Here is a 17321-nt window from a genome sequence, read left to right on the forward strand (position 1 = left end):
CCAAGAAAGATTGTAGCTGCCGTCAGGTTCGGGGTGCTTTCCAGTCTAGTACAGCTTGAATTTTGGCTGGGTCCATTGCCAGCCCTTCCCCCGACACCCGAAACCCTAGGTAATCTAGTTCCGTTTGATGGAACTCGCATTTGGTCAACTTTGCATACTATTTGTTCTGGTACAAGGTAGTTAGTACTTTTCTAACCAGGGGCACATGTGACTCTAGGTCTTTCGAATAAATAATGATGTCATCCAGGTACACCACCACCCCCTTGAACAGGTATTCTCTTAACACTTCATTTATAAAGTTCATGAACACTCCCGGCGCCCCCTGTAGTCTGAACGACATCACCAGGTATTTGAACTGCCCCATTGGGGTGTTAAACGCCGTTTTCCATTCGTCCCCCTCCTTGATCCGCACTCTGAAATATGCATCTCGGAGGTCGAGTTTTGTAAACACCTTGCCCTCCGCCACCGTACTAAGCAAGTCTTTTATGAGTGGGATCGGGTAAGCGTTGGACATAGAAATCCTGTTTATCCCGCGAAAATCGGTACAAAGTCTCAGGCTCCCATCCTTCTTCTTCCGGAATAGGACCGGGGCCGCGTGTGGTGCGGTGGCGGGGCGGATGAAACCCCGTTTCAAGTTCTTGTCTATGAACTTCTTTAGTTCCGCCTTCTCCGCCCACCCCATTGAATAGAGCTTGGCTTTTGGTAGCTCCTGCCCGGGGATTAGCTCGATAGCACAGTCCGTAGGGCGGTGCGGGGGTAGTTCGTTGGCTTCCTCCTCACTGAACGCCCGCTTTAAGTCCCGGTACTCCCTGGGGATCGATTTGACTTCCTCTATAGTCAGGCAGAGCCTCTCGTTTTGCGGCGGGGGTTTGGGTCCCCACTCCCTCCGCCAATGGTGGTGCTCACACCTCCAGTCCGGGAAGTTAACGATCTGCGTTTCCCACTGGATGTCGGGCTGGTGCCTAGCTAGCCACCCCGCTCCCACTACTACATCGAACGAGGACGAGGGGGCTATCACGAATGTCTCTGTCCCCCAGTGTTCTTCCGTCCCCACCGGCACTGCCTGCGTCTCCTCTGTACAGGGCTCCCCCTTCATCACCGTCCCATCCATCTGCTCGAATTGGATCGGGTGGAGTAGTGGGGATTTGGCCAACCCTAGCGCTTCTACTAAGCAGGGGGTTATATTGTCCCTGGTGCACCCTGAGTCTATTAAGGCCCAGGCGTGCATGAATCGCTTTAATTTAGGGTTCAATAAAGTCACGGCCATAAACAACAGTTCCCCGGTTATTCTCACCATCATCGGTGCCGTCGCTTCTTGGACCTGCTTTGCGGCACCCATTAAAGCAGGTCGCTGTCGTTTCCCACCAGCTCGGGGTCCCAGGACTCTTCGCTCGACTCCTCGATAGTTATAACATCCTCGTCAATCGCCATGGACATGGCGACGGCGCCCCGACTGGGCTCCTTTGCCTGCCCCCCCTTTCTTTGGGGTGGGCGCGAACGGCTTGGGTAGTGGTGTCGCCAGTCGCGGTTTCTCTGGGCAGTTAGCGGCTAAGTGCCCCGGGTCCCCGCATCGGAAGCATCTCCTCCCGCCGGGCGGCCCTGGCGGCGCCGGGGCTGTTGATGGTTTCTTCCCCTCGGGCTTCGTGAGGGAGGGGCTCGGCTTACCCCCCTTCCTCCCTAGCTGCTGCTGGCGGCGGATTCCCACGTGTTGTAGGTTCGTCTCTACCTCACCGGCGAGCTGGATCCAACCGACCAGGGTGTCGGGCCTCCCCTGGTGGTAGCACCGGTCGAGGATGTTGGCGTTCAGGCCGTTCTTGAATGCGGTGTACTTCATCAGCTCACTCCAGCCTCTCACCACCGCGCAGTGTGCCATAAACTCGGTGGCATACTCCCGGGTGGTGCGGTTCCCCTGCTCGATCCTCTGGAGGGCTTCTATGGCCTTCTCCTCTCTCAGCGGGTCGCCATACTGCCGCAGCATTGCCTGTAGGAACTCCGCCACGGTTGCCAGCTCCGGTTTCCTCCCGGTGTACAGCCCTACGTACTATCTCCTCGCGGCTCCTTGCCAGTCCGGATAAGCTCCAAAAGTGGATCAGTATCAAAATGTCAGAACTTGAAGAACTTCAAACAAGAACCATTACTTTGTTGTAAAAGTATAGGACGTTTATTGAGAACTGTGTTCAGGGAAGGCACAAATTGATACTGATAACGGACTCAGCGATTGATACATTCTTTATGCAGTTGTTACAGAAACAATAAAACCATTTCTCACACTCTGGGAGACAGTTGTCCGTTCCCAGGGTCCCTTATCTCCAAAGGGAAGAAGGAGTCCTGCTGTGAGATTCTAGCAGGCCAGCTTCAAAGGACACCTGCAGATGTTTTCCAGAGGCTATCTGTCACCCTTCAGTGGTTACAGTTTGTTTGAAATGCAAAGCATTTAGTTAGTGGCTCTAGTTACAAGGATACGGGGTTACAAGTATGCAGTTACAATATGGAGTCAGTTAGGCTAACATTACCAAGCTTGGCAAGCATAATAGTTACAAGTTCTGACACCAAGAAGATAAAGAAATAGAAGGATTAAAAATAAAAGGATTTACTTATAAATACAGAGCATTTGCAGATGATATAATGTTTATAAATGAAAACCCTATACAAGTCACACCTTTGTTGTTAGCTAAAATACAAGACTTTGGGGAGTTGGCGGGACTTTGTATTAATAAAGAAAAATCAAAACTTCTATGTAAAAATATGCAAATAAATAAGCAACAAGAATTACAGAGACTAACGGGCTGTGAAGTTACCTCCAAGGTAAAGTATTTGGGTGTGGAGATAAGAATGAAGAATATTGATCTGTTTAAAAATAATTATGAGAAGCTATGGCGTAAAATGGATGAAGATATGTTAAAATGGAATAAACTTAATTTGTCATTGCTGAGTAGAATAGCTGCAATTAAAATGGATATTCTACCAAGAATAATGTATTTGTTTCAAACTATTCCCATTGTGAAAGATAGTAAACAATTTGATAAATGGCGAAGAAAAATTTCAGAATTTGTGTGGGCTGGGAAGAAACCAAGGATCAAAATGAAAATTTTGACAGATGCAAAAGAGAGCGGTGGATTTCAACTACCGAATTTAAAAGTATATCAGGAAGCAGTTTGTTTAGTGTGGATAAAAGAATGGATAATGCTGTTAAACAAAAAACTTTTAGTGCTGGAAGGTCACGGAAAAAAATTTGGTTGGCACACGTATTTGTATTATAGAAAAAAGAAGATGGATGTTTTTTCCTCTCACCATTATATAAGAAATAATTTGCTGAATACATGGATGAAATATAAGGACTATGGAGATGAGACAAGACCATTATGGATAGTGCCAGCTGAAGTAATAAAAATAACGGCTGAGATAGGTGAAAAAAAGTGGTTGTCATATAGTCAATTATTAAAAATACAAAGTAGCAAAATAGAACTGAATGCTGAAGAGCTGAATAATAAATATGATCGGTTCCAAATGCAGCAAATAAAGAGCTTGGTGGAAAATGATATTAAAACTGAAGGAATAAGAAAAGAGCAAACAGAAATGAAAAAAGTTCTGCTTGGAGACAATGAAAAATTAATTTCAAAAATATATAAATTACTTTTAAAATGGTCTACGGAGGATGAAGTAGTGAAATCTCAAATGATTAAATGGGCAATTAATGTAAATAAAGAAATACAGATGGAAACTTGAGAATACTTGTGGAAGAATTCTATAAAGCTTTCGACATGTCACAGTATTAAAGAGAACTGTTTTTAAATGATGTATACATGGTATATGACTCCTAAAAAATTGGCAAAGATGAACAATAGGATGCCAGACAGATGTTGGAAATGTAAAAAACATGAAGGTTCTTTCTACCATATGTGGTGGACTTGTGAAAGAGTAAAAAAGTATTGGCAGATGATTCAACAAGAAATTTCTAAGATCTTGGGATATGAATTTAAGAAAGTTGCAGAGACTTTTCTGTTGGAATTACAAAAGGAAAAATTTCCAAAAGAAGATAGAACTGTAATTTGGTACTTGCTTTCAGCTGCTAGGACATTATATGCAGAGGTGTGAAAGCAAGAAAAAATACCAGAGAAATGGGATTGGATTATAAAAGTTATGACATGGAGTGAAATGGACAAATTAACAAGAATATTACGAGACTATGATTTAGACGTTTTTAAGACGGAGTGGAAAAAGTTTAGAAGATATGTAGAAAAAGAGTGGGAAATAAAAGGACATTGGACAATTTTTGATAATGATTAAGTTTAAAAAAGAATATAAATTTTTGTTTTAATAGTTAAGGGTACCTTTAAATATTAGCATTTTAAGTAAATAACACCGGCGGGGGTCAAGTAATGGGGCAAGGGGTGGGTAGAAAGTAATATATGGGATAGATAAAAGGAGTTATTAAAGATGTAAGAAATAGATTTATTACCATATGTTACCAATAAAATTGTTTTGATCAGGAAAATGAACCAGCGCAGGACCTGGGGCGAGAGCATCTAGGGCATCTGGTGGTCTGGGGCGAATAGGCCTAACAGAGGTTTGTGGTCCATCAGGATCATGAAATGCTGGTCGTAGAGGTAATAGTGAATTTTTTTTACCCCCGCAATGACGGCCAGATCCTCCTTGTCAATTTGCACATAGCTGCGTTCTGCCAGCTGTAATGTCCTGGAATAATAGGCTACTGGGACCTCGTGGCCGTCTGATAGCTGATGGGCCAAAACTGCACTGACCCCATAGGGGGAAGCATCACAGGCCAAGATGACGGGCAGCCATTTATCAAAGTGTACCAGCAAACTATTGGAAATGAGGAGGTCCTTTACCACCTAGAAGACAGCTGCTTGCCGGTGGCCCCAGGCCCATGGTGCCCGTTTGTCGAGTAGCTGGTGAAGGAGTTTGGCTACTGCGGCATTGTGGAGGAGGAACATGTGGTAAAAATTCAGGATGCCAAGAAATGCGTGGAGCTCCACTTTATTGGTGGGTTTCCGGAGTGTCGCAGATGGCCTAAACCTCTTGTGCCAGGTGTATCTCGCTAGCTTCCACTGTGTAGCCCAAAATGTCAATACGTGAGACCCCCAGGAGGCACTTTTCCCGCTTTACCTTCAGCCCGGTCAAATTGAAATGTCAAAGCACAGCATGGAGGTGGAAGGTGAACTCTTCCTCAGTGTTGGCGGTGATCAGGACATCGTTGACGAATGGCTGGACCCCGGGGATGCCTTTTAAGAGAGTGCCCATTAAATTCTGGAAGATCCTCAGGGCCACCCTGACCCTGAATTGGAGGCACTAGACCCAGAAAGTGCCCCGATTCGTGACTGTGGTTTGCTCCTCTGCCATGGTGACATCCACAGGCAGCTGCTTGTAGGCCTGGGTCAGATCTAATTTGCCAAAGATTTTAGCCCCCACCAATGAAGCCAGAGCATGACTGACCACGGGGACTGGGTAGGCACGGTCCTGCAGCACCTTATTAATTGTGTATTTGTATTCCGCGCAGATGCAGACACTGCTGTTGAGCTTTACTGGGGTGAAGATGGGTGTCTCCCATCATGCATTCTTGACCGGCTCTAAGACCCTTTGTGCCACAGGGCTATCTAGCTCCTCCTCAATCTTAGGCTTAAGGGTGAAGGGGATGCGCCAGGCCTTCAGCCTTATGGGCTGCACACTGGGGTTCAGTGCAATGCCACGGGGGGTCCTGTGTAAGTTCCCAGAGTTCCATAGAAAATGGATGGAAACTCCCCGCAGGTGTGTTGAAAGTCCATGCCAGTGGGGATTGAACCATGATCGTCCTAGCAAACTCATGAGGGCCCTGGAAATGACTAACAATGGCAGAGTTCCCTCGTATTGCCTGTATCTGACCCTGAAAAACCCGACCCCTTGGATGGCAATCTCCTGTTTCTGGAAGTCCCGAATGATTACCGGGGAGGGGTATAAGCGTGGTCCCCACCCCCCCGGGGTCTGGCCTGAGATTACAGTGAAAATGGCCCTCAAGTCAATTTCCATCCTACATGGAGCACCCTCTATGTACACTGTAGTCTTTAGTTTGTCCAGTGAGGGCATGTACACTGTAGTCTTTAGTTTGTCTGGTGAGGGCATAGATAGTTGGCATACCTGGCTGATGGATGTGGTGAGGGATTGCAGCTCCTCAACTATGGCGACCTTGTGGCATCGGCCATGTTGTTGCCAGGTCACTCCCCCCAAGTATGGTGGGTAGATTTGGATCTGCAAACTCATGCCAGATGGCCCAGGCGGCAGACGGCATCCCTGAATTTGCAGGAGCGATGCTCATGAGGCTCCCCACAGCTGGCATTCTTTCAGGCAAGTGCGGTCTCCGTAGCACATGATGGTGGGCGTCTCTGGACCGCATGGTGTAGCTTGAGTGTGTCGTCACCCTCTGAGTCTTCCAAAGTGGATGATATGGTAACTTGATGTGCTGCGGCCACGGGTCAATCTTTTCGAGACTTTTCGAAGGCCATTGCCCCCTTGACTGCCTTCTGGAGATCGGTGTCATCCTGATTCATGAGATTCCGCTGCAGCTTTTCGTCTCTGAGGCCGAAGATGAAATGATCCCGCAAAGCCTCTTCCAGACAGAAAGCCTCTTCCAGACATCTTAGAGACAAGTTACGCAGGGCAGTGATGTAGTCCTCAACCGGCTTGTTGGACTGCTGGCTCCACTTGAAGAAGTCAAAACGGCAGGCCAGAATGGTGGGTTGTGGTACAAAGTGGGCAGTGGGCATTTCCTAAGGTACATAGATCCCCATATGGAGGCACCAATGGGTGGAGGAAGAGATTTATCTAGTATATTTTTATTCCATCCATCCAGAATGTGCTCAGACATATGATTCTTGTTCATTTTAATCCTCAGGAAAACCCTTAAACTGAGAGCATAACCTGCCTGATGTGCTGAGCTTCATGGCAGAAGGGAGACTTCAAGGCAGGTCTTCTTGGTCCAAATCCAATCTCCTACACCACAATAGCTCGGAGATATCTACTATGGGAATTTCATAACATGTTTATTGGCACCTCTGTATTACCTTGGTGATTAAACTTTATCTGTTTGGTCTTTATGTATATGCAGAAGCATTTTATGAATAAACTGTTTAATTCTGAAAAAAAACCCCAAATCCACTTTAGCTTACTTCCTTGTGCACTCATGAATGCTGCAGCATCTGTGCCCATCTTTCTTTGGGAAACAGTACCAAAGGTTCACCAGTGTAAATAACTCAGCCCAATGAATGGACAGCCAGTCTTGTCAAGGCAGAACAAAGCAGGTCAAGGCACCAGCCACACTTTCTACCTCCAGAACCACAAGAGGCTACATTTGATGTAAACCATGCTCTTTTAGTGGCCAATAAAAAGAACACCTTATCTTGCTCTTGACACACCAATTTGCTCCATCGCTCAAGCACTGTTTTTGATCCTCCAGCATAATCAACCTCCCCTCTCTCAAAGTGAGAGCTGCTAAGATGAAAGGGATAAACTAAGTAGATTTATCTACTCAGCAGTGTAAATCCCATTCTTGTTGATTAACAGGAATGGGATTACACAACTCTCTTCTACATATACTACTGACCTTGCTATGCCAACTGCCACATTCTATAGTAAAAATGATGTTGGATGTTCAGGAGGTGGGAGGGGGACAGGAAGTGTCAAGGAAAAACAAAGGAGGTCAAGACACTAACTCACAGTGGAAACAACCTTGAAAACAACCCTGATAATTAACAGAACAAAGTTGGAGTCCAGTAGCATTTTTAAGATCAACAAAGTTTTATTCAGCATGTAAGCTTTTGTGTGCATGCTCTTATCTTCTGCTTGCTTGCTTGAAGACTCTCTTCTCTCCAAAAGGCAGCTATGGTTCTATTAATGTAACCCACTGACAGTCAGGTTGTGATCCCCCAATTCCACCGATCCTCCGTTCATGAAACATTAAACAAAGCCTTAGCTATTTAGGACGAGAGGTTAAAAAAAAAGAATTAAGGGCCATATCAAAAGCCAAACTGGAGGGCCAGTTTGGTGTAGTGGTTAAGTGTGTGGACTCTTATCTGGGAGAACCAGGTTTGATTCCCCACTCCTCCACTTGCACCTGCTAGCATGGCCTTGGGTCAGCCATAGCTCTGGCAGAGGTTGTCCTTGAAAGAGCAGCTGCTGTGAGAGCCCTCTCCAGCCCCACCCACCTCACAGGGTGTCTGTTGTGGGGGAGGAAGGTAAAGGAGATTGTGAGCCGCTCTGAGACTCTTTGGAGTGGAGGGCGGGATATAAATCCAATTTCTTCTTCTTCTTCTTCTTCTTCTTCTTCTATATATCTCCATAGATGTGAATAATAGAGAGTGCTGATTGCCAATCTGCCTTCCATTTGTCAAACCACGCTAAGAGCTGCGTGCCTCAGAAGGCAGCTGCTTTCTCAACACACAGCACAGGGGTAACATACACAATGCTCAAGGGGGGGGGGGGAGTGTCCTTTGCTTTCAAGCCAAAAAAATTTTTTTTTTGGGGGGGGAGCATTTCATCTCTTTCTTGAGAAATATCATTCCCCTAGATTTCAAGGACAATGCTCATGTATGCCTATCAAGGCCAACTGAGCACTCAACAATAGTTTTGAGTTTTTCTTGCTCTTTTCTTAAAAATGCAAAACATTTCCATACTTGTTTTCTACATACAAATATGGAAGAAGTACAAGGAGAGTTGTTGAGTAGAACCAGCAAATTACCCTCCTAATTGCCAAAGCACTATGAAGTGCTGCAAAGGAACAGCTAGCAAGACAGGACAAATGATCAGCCAAAGGTTCCTGGAAGCCCAAACCCCCCACTCAGAGAAGGCTGTTTGGCTGCCTCTAATCTGCCCCGTTGCCTGCTGATCAGCCTCTGCTGGGGTTAATCTGCGGGAACTCTGGGTCAGATATGCTCCGATCACTTTGTTTCTATGATTTCTATTTCTACAGGAAAAACTTCCTGACAGAGTGGTTCCTTAATGGAACAGGCTTTCTCAGGAGGTGGTGGGCTCTCCTTCCTTGGAGGTTTTCAGAGAGATTAGATCTGACAATAATGCTGATTCTGTGTGAATTAGGAAGATCATGAGAAGGAGGGCAGGAAGTGTTGCATCAGTACTTAGTTCTCATGCCTCTTTCTTACATGTTCAGGGAATGCTGTTTGGGGTCAGATAGCAATTTTTCCGCAGGCCAGTTTGGACAGGGATCCGAGAGGGTTCTGGGCATGGAGAAGGGATCGCTAGGGCTGTGTATGTGTGTGGAAAGTATTTGTGAATTCCCTGCATTGTGCAGGGGGTTGGAATAGATGACCCTGGAGGTCCCTTCCAACTCTATGATTCTATGTTGCAAAAATGCAGCAGAGTTATTGGTCTTCATATGAGGCTGTCCACTGTACCTCTCCACAATTCCAATCGAGTACAATCTTTTCCACTCTTATAATATCTGGAAGGGTTTTTTTTTTCAGATGAAGCAACTAGAAATGTATATAGTATTACAAGTGGGGTTCCACCACAGATAAAGAGCATTTCATTTTCTCTGTCCCAGACTCTGAAAGCAGCATATCAGACAGCATGCGTCTAGCCTAGTCTTCTCCATGGTCATCTGTTTATCTATGTGTGGAGACTTTGCTTTGTACTCCTACCTGCAGTTTAAAGGGATACAGCTCAGAAACAGACTGAGCACCACATCAGTCTGCAACAGTGCAGTCTTCCATTATGTTGGAATTGAGTCTCTTTTTTTAAAAAAAGAGTAAAGGATGCCTTTTGGCAGCAAAATATTTAATTTATTGAAATGTACACTTTTCCAGAAGGAAATTGTGTTTCACAACAAAAGGACTGGGGCTGAACCTTTCGGCTATCTTTGCTTCCTGCAGGTAATCAATTTCTCACATCGCCTTATTTTGAAGCAAAACTGTTCTGGCCCATCAGATTTCCGTCCCAGTCAATGATTTTTCTGTGATTCTTTTTAACAGCCCAGACAATTTAGAATCCTGCTGCGTGCCTGTGTGTGTTTTGCACATCAGAAAGAAAGCAAAATAGAGGATGAAAAAGCATCTTTTAAACAACTGCTTGTAATCATTTTAATCAAGCATTAAATTGAGCAAATAAAGCTGATGACGGAAGGGTCAAATAATTGTCTTCAGTGCTTTCCATTATATCTTTTTCATGGCCTGCTTCACCAGCTGGTTTGTCTTTGTGCTCAGCAGAGCATTTTCAGAAACACTTGCATATTAGACTGCTCTAAGAGGAGGAAAAAATTGAGCTGTTGATGCTGCTGCTAGAAGTGAGACCCAGACTCCCGCCTCCCTGTACGGTGAGATTCTTGTGAGAGTTCTCCATCATAGCAAGTGGGTAACCATCAAGAGTGCTGTCTCCACTGGTACATGTCTTGCATTCTTGCTTCAAACCACTAGAAAGCCATTATTCTTCAAAGCAAGAGTTCTATGGCATAGGAAAATGTACATGAACAGCAGCTGGGCAATCCCGCAGGCCCTATCTCCTTAGTATGCAACTCGTTTTCTTGAAGGCACCCTGAGAAAAAAAGTGAGAGGGCCCCAAATACCCCAAGCTGGCAACAGATAACGGCATTCTCCATCCCATCTCCTCTTCCTGCTATTTGTTAGCAATTCAAAGGCTAAGCAACAGGAGCAGGATTTGGCCCGGGCATGTTGTCCTTTCTCCAAAGGTCTCAGGGTAAACACATGTACCCTCCCATCATCCTACCCTCTTAACAATCCTGCAAGGCAGGTTACATTGAGAACCAAGAGTACCAAGTGATCTTCAAGGGCTTCTATAACAATGGCAGAAAGAAGATACATCAAGGCTGTACTCAGATGTCACAGAACTCCAAAATACCCACAACTGGAGCAAGGCTGGTTTAACCTTAAGCACTGGGCATTCCCTCTCTCTTGCAAATAGAACCAAGACAGCAAACTACTTTGGCTCCAACCACACTTTGCTGTGACAGTGTAAATCCAGCTGCCTAAGCCAACTGAAGCTTGTTTCTTGTCCACAAACTGGGATTCTAAACCAGGATTAGAACTATGAAAATAGACCCCTGCTTTTTTTTTTGCAGTGTATGAATTTGGACATGTCAATAGACTGCAGTTAGATCAAAGGTTTTCTAGAAACAGAAAAACTTGGCTCTGCACACAGGGAGGAGAGACAGAGTGCTCAGTCATGAGAGTGATGTCCGGCTTCCACAAATCACAAACTGACATTTCCGAAGTACTGGTTTACTGGTTCTAATGACAATGCACAGCACATGCACTTGGCAAGAATTTCCCACCTGCTCTGTATGTACTCAGAGACCAGGGTTTTTATTGTAGCAGAAACTCCTTTGCATATTAGGCTACACTCCCCTGAAGTAGCCAATCCTCTAAGAACTTACAGTATGCCCTGTAAGAACAGCCTTGTAAGTTCTTTGAGGATTGGCTACGTCAGGGGGGGTGTAGCCTAATATGCAAAAGAGTTCCTGCTACAAAAAAAGCCCCGAGAGAGACTATAAGCAAGTGAGGGTAGAATTAAGCAACAATACTTTCTCCGTAATGGTATGCAGTTGGCCCAAAAGCCTTGACATCTCCGTTATGTGCTGGTCCCTGTCATGGGCATCAATCCCAAACATGAGGTCCCCAGAGAACAAGTGAGCCAATTGTTGTTAGTTAACCTGGAAGATACAGACAGGGATCACTCAGAAATGCAGAATCACTTGCTCCCAGGGGTCATTTTATAGAAAAATAGGTGGTGGAGCTCATCCAGGGATTGTTATGCAGCTGCACATACTATTTAATGGACAAGAAGGTGGAACTCTCAGGAGGAGGAGGAAAGGTTCAGGAGCTGTGGTCCTATGAGCTCCCACTGAATCTGAGGCCTGCTTGCTCCATAACTGCTGCTGTAAGAATCGTACAATTGTTGTGGAATGTGGCATATGCAGGATGCGTCTCTCCCACTTTCTTCAAGCAGCGATTCTGTTGCAATTGCCACTGTGAGAACATTGTGTGTTGAATCTTGTTTTTTAAAAACACATTCAAATGGCTATTGGACCTCAGGGTTCAGCAGCTCTGCAGCTTCGTTCTAGCAGTGGAACACACTTGAATGAAATAACAATTGAAGCACTCAGAATATTTTGCCCAAGTGAGAACCTGACAAAGCAGGAAAAAGGCCTCTACAGAAAGGCAGACTTTGAGAATGGCTGTAACCCTTGTGGTTATTTTACATGTTTATATTCTGCTTTTCAGCCAGGATGGTTCCAAAACTAGGCTTCCCAAACCTCCCGCTCTGGCGGGAGACTTCTGGGTTCGCAGCCTCATCTCCCGCTCTTCAAAACTCTGGAAGCGGGGGTGGGGGGTGGAGGGGGGGGAGAACATACCTTTAGGCTTCATGTTGTAGAGCTCCTGAGCCGTTTGCAAAATGTCTGCCCCTTTAAGGCTGGGCAGGAAGCAGGAAGGGCTTCTGAGAACGGCCCCTCCCTTTCTTTTGCTTTCCTTTTCACAGGAAGTAGAGTTGTCCGGAGGAAGATTTGGTAAGTGTGTGTGTGTGAGAGGGAGGGGGCAGGGGATTCCCTAGTTTGGAGGCCCTCCCCCCCTTTAGAAAGCGTGGGGGGGAGGGAAATGTCTACTAGGCACTCTATTATTCCCTATGGAGAACGATTCCCATAGGGAATAATAGGAAATTGATCCGTGGGTATTGGGAGCTCTGGGGGGGGAAATTTTTTGAGGTAGATGCACCAAATTTTTAGTATAGCATCTAGTGCCTCTCCCCAAAATACCCCCCAGGTTTCAAAACGATTGGACCAGAGGGTCCAATTCTATGAGTCCCAAAATATGGTGCCCCTATCCTTAATTATCTCCTATGGAAGAAAGGCATTTTAAAAGGTGCGCTGTCTCTTTAAATGTGATGGCAAGAACTCCCTTGGAGTTCAATTATGCTTGTCACATCCTTGTTCTTGGCTCCACCCCCAATGTCTCCTGGCACCACCCCCAAAGTCCCCAGATTTTTCTTTAATTGGACTTGGCAACCCTATCCAAGACCCATAACACAAAAGAACCACTATCTGGGTCTATGGCTAGGAGAAAGGGGGCGGGGTGGGGCTAGGAGAACATATATGCTTGCTCTAATAACTTCATTTTCATCCCACTTTCTTGTACAATGAGTCACTCTGGCCACAGCCTGCTTGGCCAATCTGCTTTTCTCCTGTATTTTTAATTGTGGCCAACTGCTGAGAAGCAGGGTTCCTTTTTCCCCACAATGGAAGTTCTTTCCACAAACATTGCAGCATTGGTTGGGGCCTTCAAAAAGACACAAGGCCGCTGAGCCAACTCAGTTTCTAGAGGTAAATGAAAGAGAGAAAGCAACCCTTACTCTCATTCCCATTTTGTTGCTGCTGATGACTTCTAATAGCAGTACTCTGCGTGGTTTTAAAATCCGGTTCAGTAAGGGCTTCCTTTCCTCCTGAAAGAGCACTCCAGTGGAAAATCAAGCAGCACAAATGACCCAGCTCAGGAAAGATCCAAGAACTGGGATGCAATAGTGACTTAGGCTGTGGTCAGACAACAGGCTAGGCACAGTCTGGCCCTGCCTCTAATTTATCCAGGAGACTTTTGATCAGACATTCCCCCTTAACCCACCACCCTGCACATTCATCCCATGGTTGATTGATGAAATGTGGCAGCCACAGATGGGGCATTCGGGCAGCTTTTCAAAAATTGTCTTTTGAGCATGCGCATACACGCTTATTGGAAGCTATGCTTCAAACTCCTGTGCAGGATGGTGAAATGTAACAGGTTAGTGAGGCAAGATCTTCCCTTACAGAACCCATGCTGAGTCTTCCTCAATAATTCGTGTTCATCAATGTGCCTACTCATTCTGTCCTTGATAATGGTTTCTACCAACTTTCCCGGTATTGAAGTCAGACTGACTGGCCTGTAATTTCCCGGATCTCCTCTGGAACCCTTTTTAAAGATGGGGGTGACATTTGCTACCTTCCAGTCCTCAGGAACAGAGACAGATTTCAATGAAAGATTACATATTTTTGTCAGAAGATCCACAAGTTTGACTTTGAGTTCTTTCAGAACTCTTGGATGTATGCCATCCGGACCTGGTGACTTATTCGTTTTTAATTCGTCTATCAGTTGTAGGACCTCCTCTCTTGTCACCTCAATCCGGCTCAGGTCTTTCAACACCCCTTCCAATATAAATGGTTCTGGAGCAGGCAAACATCTTCCACAATGAAGACCGAGGCAAAAAATGCATTCAGCCATTTCCCTATCCTCCTTCAGTAATCCTTTGACCCCTTGGTCATCCAAGGGCCCCACTGCCTCCCTGGCTGGTTTCCTGCTTCTAATATATTTGAAGACATTTTTTGTTGGTCTTTATGTTTTTTGCAATATGCTCCTCATAGTCTCTTTTTGCCTGCCTGATCACAGTCTTGCATTTGATTTGCCACATCCTGTGTTCTCTTTTATTAATCTCATTTGGACTAGCTTTCCACCACTTAAAGGAGTCCTTCTTACCTTTTACAGCTTCCACTACTTTGTTAACCATGCAGGTCTTTTCTTATACCTGTTTGTGCCTTTCCTAACTTGTGGTATATGTTTTATCTGAGCTTCTAGGACTGTAGTTTTAAATAGCCTCCAAGCTTCCCCAAGGGTTTTGACTGTATTTACCTTTCCTTTCAGTTTCCTCTTCACATGCCTCCTCATCTCAGAGAATTTACCCCTTTTAAAGGTAAACGTGGTTGTGCTGGTCTTTTGGGGCAACTCTCTCTTTATACATACAATGAAATCAATAACGTTATGGTCACTGCTCCCAAGTGGTGTGATCACTTTTACATCTCTCACCAAGTCTTGGGCATTACTTAGGACCAAATCCAGGATCGCCCCACTCCTGGTAGGTTCAGAGACCAGTGACCATCTGCTCCATAGCACAGTCATTGAGAGCATCTAGAAACTCAATCTCTTTCTCTCGACCAGAACACATATTGACCCAATCAATCTGCGGGAAGTTTAAAATCACCTATGACAACACAGTTGACAGTATCTTTAAGCCTTTCATCATATAATCGTCCTCTATCTTTTTATTTGGTGGGCGATAACAAACTCCCATAGTTAAATTTCCTTTTGGGCCCTCTATTTCAACCCAAAGCATTTCTAGAAGGGAATCTAATTCTCTGACCTCAGTCTTACTGGACTGTATGCCCTCTCTGACATACAGAGCCACCCCACCTCCAACTGTTCCCTCCCTATCCTTCCGATATAACTTATATCCAGGAATCACCGCGTCCCACTGATTCTCCTCATTCCACCAAGTTTCTGAAATTCCCACAATGTCTATGTTTTCTAACAACACTAAACATTCCAACTCACCAATTTTACTTTGAACACTTCTAGATTTGTGTACAAACATCTATAATTTCCCAGGGAAGCTAGGCCCGCCACCTTCCTCCTGCCGCCTCGAGACTCTGGCAGGCAGTCCATACCGTTTGTCACCATCTCAGTGGACAACTCTGATCCATTACCCAGTAGAAAAGTAACAGCTAACCCTTCATCTCTTTGAGATGAGTCCTCCCAAACCAGAGACATTTCAATTCCTGTTGGCTTTCCCCCAAGATTTAGTTTAAAAACTGCTCTGCCATCTTTTTGATTTTAAGCGCCAGCAGCCTGGTTCCATCTGGGGACAAGTGGAGACCGTCTCTTTTGTACAGCTCCCGCTTGTTCCAGAAAGCATCCCAGTGCCTAACAAACTTAAACCCTTCCTCCTTACACCATCGTCTCATCCACACATTAGAGACTTCTAATTGGTGCCTGTCTCTCCAGCCCTGCACGTGGAACAGGTAGCACTTCTGAGAAGGCTACCTTGGAGGTCCTGGCCTTAAGTCTCCCACCTAGAAGCCTAAATTTTTCCTCCAGGACCTCACAACTGCATTTCCCCACATCGTCGGTGCCAACATGCACCACGACCACTGGCTCCTCCCCAGCACTGTCAGTCTATCTACTACACGCGTAATGTCCGCTACCTTCACACCAGGCAGGCAAGTCACCATACGGTCAGTACACGGTTTTGCCACCCAGCTGTCTACTTGCCTAAGGATCGAATCACCAACTACCAAGACTGCCCCCCCTCTCCCTACCCAGGGATGGTTCCTTGGCATGAAAGGATTCCTGCTCATCAACTGAAGAAGAGGTCCCTTCTGAGGGCGCATTCCCCTTATCCTCAGCCCGGTGCCCTGTTCCCCCTCGACCCTCATGCTCCCTGGCAGCAACGAGTCTGCCATGTTCAAGTGGGGCTCATCTAACACGTCCCCGAGAGTCTTCTCCGAGTGCCTAACTGACTGTCTCTGCTTCTCCAGGTCAGTCACCTTGGCCTCAAGGGTATGAACTCATTCCCTGAGGACCAGGAGCTCCTTGCATCGAGCACACACCCAAGACTTCTGTCCTGGGGGCAGAGAGTCACACATGTGACACTCAGTGCAAAACAATGGAAAGCCCCCACCCCCCTGCTGGTATTCTACCTTCATGATAGCTTTTTAAAAATATACAGTCCCCTTTTAAACCCTGTTTGTTTATGTGGCTCCCTGTCTGGAGAGTCTACTTACCTTATTGGGAACACAAGGAAATTAGGGATCTGGGTTCCTGGTCCTTACGCGGCCCCCAGGCTAAGAGCCCTTTAGCTCTCGCCCTGGCAAGGCACAGCTTAATAATGAAAATAGGGTGGGGAACACAGCCACTCCTAATCAAACAGCAACAATCACCTTCACCCCTTCACACAAACTCAGAAGTTTTCAGCAACTTCCCCAGCTGCTGAGCCACAAACCTCACCCTTGAAGCACTTCTCTTCTCTATCCCAGAGCTCTCTGAAATGTGCCCTGAAATGGCAGCTTCTTGTGAGTGTATTCATGTGAGGTGGTAAAATTTTGCATATCTCTCCTGTTTCAAGTTTTCACACTATGTTTCAGAGACCTTCTGGGAGTCCTGGAATTTTGGGAGGGGGTCCACAGTGGAAGGAATAGTAAAGGCATCTTTGCCAACTGCTAACTACTGATCTACAGCAACATGCTGGCAAGCACTGGGTAGGCTGGTGAGTGCATTCTTGCTTCACACAGCATGACAGAGAGGCCTGGCTTGCAACCAGCATGAAATGAGTGTATGCCTTAGAAGCCATCCCAGAATCCTCTGCAACAGAAGCAATCCCAGAATCCTCTGCAACATGCAGGACTCCACAGCAGGATCTGCAGAAGTTTCTTTCTTTCTTTTTTGGCAAAACAATACATAGGGGATAGGGTTGCCTGAAGGAAGAAAGGTTTTTTTTAAAAAAAAAAA

Source organism: Heteronotia binoei, chromosome 19 (genome assembly GCF_032191835.1).
Source record: "Heteronotia binoei isolate CCM8104 ecotype False Entrance Well chromosome 19, APGP_CSIRO_Hbin_v1, whole genome shotgun sequence".
NCBI lineage: Eukaryota > Metazoa > Chordata > Lepidosauria > Squamata > Gekkonidae > Heteronotia > Heteronotia binoei.